This window comes from Apium graveolens, chromosome 6 (assembly GCF_009905375.1).
Source record: "Apium graveolens cultivar Ventura chromosome 6, ASM990537v1, whole genome shotgun sequence".
Lineage (NCBI taxonomy): Eukaryota > Viridiplantae > Streptophyta > Magnoliopsida > Apiales > Apiaceae > Apium > Apium graveolens.
Window position 1 is genome coordinate 169,807,742 of NC_133652.1, and position 4,679 is coordinate 169,812,420.

Genomic DNA, 4,679 nt, shown 5'->3' on the forward strand with positions numbered 1-4,679 from the left:
GCCTTTGTAGTATTTTATATGCTAAAAATTAAAAGAAAAATTGAAGGAAAATGTAATATAGTAAGTTGATATCAGGAGAAAGAGAAGAAACGATATTTAAAAATAAATTAATGAGAGTATCAAGATGATAAGTTGATTAAAATGGAAAGGTGAAATTTTAGGAGAATATTACGATGGTAGATTGATTTCAAAAATGTTTATTAAAATTTTTGTAAAAACTTTAGGAGACCATTACAAATGGTGATCGTCTAGTTAGGAGTATAAGGTAATTGTAATTTTTGATATAGAAAAATAAAAAAATATAGTTAGTTGTTTTAAGGAGAAAGAGGAGAATTGGTATTAAAAGTAAATTTAGGAGAATATCAATATGGTAGGTTGATTTATATGAAAAGCAGAAGTTTTGGCAGAATATTATGATGGTAAATTGATTTCAAAAATCTTAATTAAAGATTTGTAAAAACTTTAGGAGAATATTATAAACGGTAATAGTATATTTAGAATAATATAAGATAATTGTAATTTTTGATATTTATTAATTCAAAAAATTGAGAAAAATAGAAAAATAAAATGAAACGATTTAAAAAAGTGTTATAGTTGGAGAAAATATAAAAAATAATATGTTTTATGTAGAAAAGATAATTATTTTATATATTAATTAAGTAAGGACAATCAAGTAAAATTATGAAATTATTAAATAATAGTAATTAAGTAATTTAAAGAAGGGTCGTATCAATCAAAATTTTAATATTTCGCATATTATACTATAGTATATTATAGAAGATAGTTTGCTGAGCCGCGCTTCGTCGCGCCCTTCTAAAATAATTTTCGTTATAATTTTTTCTTTTTTATATTTCTTATCTAAACTTGATTATTTGGAAATAATGATTAATAAATAAATATAATAAATTAAAATATTTGAAAAATCGTTTTCTTTTTAAATATTTTTATTTCAATGAGTTACTCTATTATTATTCACAAGTTATCATAAAAATTATATTATGTATTAGTCAATGATTAATATAGTATTTTTTCTATTTGATTATATAAAATTTTTAGAAAATTACAAAAAAATAGATCAAAACAATTTGAGAGCCTCCACCTCATCACCCTTGTAAGAATAGAATAATATAATGATATAATGATTTTAAAAAATATTGAGAAAACTTATTTGTAAATATTTGCCTTTGTAGTATTTTATATGCTAAAAAGTAAAAGAAAAATTTAAGGAAAATGTAATATAGTAAGTTGATATGAGGAGAAAGAGAAGAAACGATATTTAAAAAGAAATTAATGAGAGTGTCAAGATGATAAGTTGATTAAAATAAAAAGGAGAAATTTTAGGAGAATATTACGATGGTAAGTTGACTTCAAAAATCTTTATTAAAAATTTTATAAAAACTTTAGGAGAATATTAGAATGGTGATGGTCTATTTAGGAGTATAAGGTAATTGTAATTTTTGATATAGAAAAATAAAATATAGTTAGTTGTTTTAAGGAGAAAGGAGAGAATTGGTATTAAAAGTAAATTTAGGAGAATCTCAATATGGCAAGTTTTTTTTAAAAGTTTTTTTTGAAAGGCCACATTCATTAATAAGAGATATCTCGGGTTTAGTAGGAGATTAGGCATTAGAGCATCTCCAAGGGTAACATGTAAAAATTTTAGCTAAAACATGGTTATCTAAAATTTTATTGAATTCTGTAAGCATTTTTACTCCAGTGTTATTAGCTATAACCATTAGCTATATTTATCATATTATTCTTTTTATTAATTTTAAATATATAAATAAAAAAGTTTAATTATTTCTTTTTTTTGAAAAGGAGTTTAATTAATTATATTTTTTTATATTAGTGGAAATAAAATAATAAATTTAATAAAAAGATTTTTTTTATAACTTTATAACATTTTTATATTTATATCAATATTTTAAAGTAAACATTATAAAATAAAAATGAGTAATTATTATGAACATTACTTACATATAAAATAAAATATATGACTAGAACATATATTAATATATTAGAATTTTTATAAATTTAGTTAATAATAAATTATTTATCACACTTAATATTACATAACACTTTTTTTATAAATAAAAATACATCTATACATCTATATATATAATAATTATGAAGATATATATATCATTTTCATATTATAATATTATATATTTAAATCTTAAACATGTTATAAAAAATTATAAATAATAAAATTTAGAATAAAATTTAGGCTAGACTAGGGTTAATACAGGCATGAGATGACGTGGAGTATTATAAATGATTGGTGAACAATCAACAAATGTGGCGTACTTGTTTTTTGTTATCTAAAATTATACCAAACAGGTCTTCCCATTGGAGTGTTCCATTTTTTACATGTTAGATATAATAAGGTGACACCTAGATATTATACCTAACAGTTGAAGAGTGTTGGTGATGCTCTTACAGGACTGAAAATGAGTTGCAAATATTGTGACTGCTACTAGAAAATAATACTTAAACTAAGACAAGATGCACATAACTAATTAAATACTTTATCTCTGCATCAACAAAACCTCGTATTATATCAAAAACCATATTGTACCACTCCTTCCAGCATATACAATCCCAAGCTTAGAATACATATACTTAATTTCCGAGTGCTTCTCCCTAAACCTGCATTCCATGCATTTCTTCAACATCCTCAGCAACTCCTCATTGGCAACCACCTGACCTTCTCCATTATCAACCACATGTTCAATTAAATCACCTTCAAGAATCGGGTCAAACTGTATCCTTAGAGGACCCAAACCCATATCCCTACACCATAATTCTCTGATTCTATCAAAAGAATTTTTAATGACAACTATTAGAGTCCAGTTTTCAGCACCATACCTTGCAAGGTACCTAGCAAGAGTATTATTATCTTCATCAATAGGCCTCTTCAACATTGTAAGGTTTAGATCTGCTATACATTGGTTAAGTTGTTGGACTACATATAAGCATTCCGGGAGCACACCATGTACCATAGAATCAGTCCACTCCCAATAGGCCGCTAAGTTGTCTGTTTCAAGTTCTACCACATCACAATTCTCATAATAGGCTCGAACCAGACTTACCAACATTGCATAATGTTCATTAACCCTTTGCTCCTCAATGCGGAGAGAGCCTGCAAATAAAGTCACAGCCCTCCTGTTAGTGTAGGTGCCCTAGAGGCAATACATTATTCTTTTATCTTTATGTCAGTTGATCATTCAATAAATTTATTTATTATGACCTTAATTACTGCGATATTTTGTTAGCATAATAAATGTCCTTAGAATCATGATACAAATTGTATAGTTTAAGTACATGACTTGAACTTGAGATTATATAATATATCATATTCTTAAAGGTCCCTAGTCGAGTATTATTATATAGGACAATAATAATACATAGATAGACTAGTATGTTGTTTGACAAGATAACCACATCTCATTGGTTATAAGTATGGGGATACTGAAGTCAATACATAGGTACATGTGAGAGTACATGGTACTGGACAGACCCACAGTGAGATTCTTCATGTTTAATAAAGTCATAAGAAAGACTCACAGTGATAATGGTGTAACGATCCTTTGACTTGAAATCATTATATTTCTATACGAGGATTAATATACTTTGACTACATTAAAAGTTACTTTTGATCGGGTGATGATAAAAGTGGACATCGGGTATATCATGAGTCGTATGAGAAATATGAATGATAGATAAAGGATTTAACCCTCCTATAATTAGGAGAGATATTATTGGCCTCTTGATTGAGTGAGATTATAAAAGCATGGCCATGCTCAAATAATGATTTGTTTCAATAATCTACTCATGCATCAAGTAAACCCAGATTAAATGTTGAAGAGGATGACTAAATACATGGATCCTGTTTTTGGGTTTCGAATTTTTGTTTTATTTACGTTTATCCGCTGCGTTTTATGCCTTCGGAACCCAACAATGGCATCAGAGCTACGTGTATAAGGGGCTGATTTGGTTACGTGTTTACTGTATTTTTACAAGTATGCATGTGTGATGAGTCTGCCATGATAACAGTTATGTTATATGAGTCTGCCATGATAACAGTTATGTTATATGAATGATATGATGAATCTGTTAATGATCTATATGATGATACTAGTATGTTTAAGATCTGCCATAACTCATATGTATGCGATCTCTTAAAATATGTATACTGATACACGTTTTTGGTAACTGGGATATGGATCGTGTGTATACTGATACATGCTTCTGGAATAGTATTCTGATACATGTTTTTCTAGTATTCTGATACTTGATTTTGCAAAAATTTCCGCCATCGGGGGGCTCGCTGCCCCCCCGAACCCCCCCAGCGACCTCACCGCGGAGGTCGAACCGCGTGGTTAGGGTTTCGTTTTTAATTTGTGCTTATGACATATGCTTTACTTATTTATTATTCTTGATTGGATCATGATAAGTGATAAATAGTATGTCATCTTTATATGATCTATCATGTTCTTTAATGGTTACTGAGCATGGTGCATAGTTATGGCCTTAAGACCTTAGTTGTAATGGTTTATTCTTTTGGTTTGTAATAAATACGACTTGCATGTCGTTTTCTATTTGTAGTTGTTTTATCTCGAATGTAACTCGAGTTCTTTTGTAAGTTCATTAGTATAATTCTTAATGTAACATCCTAG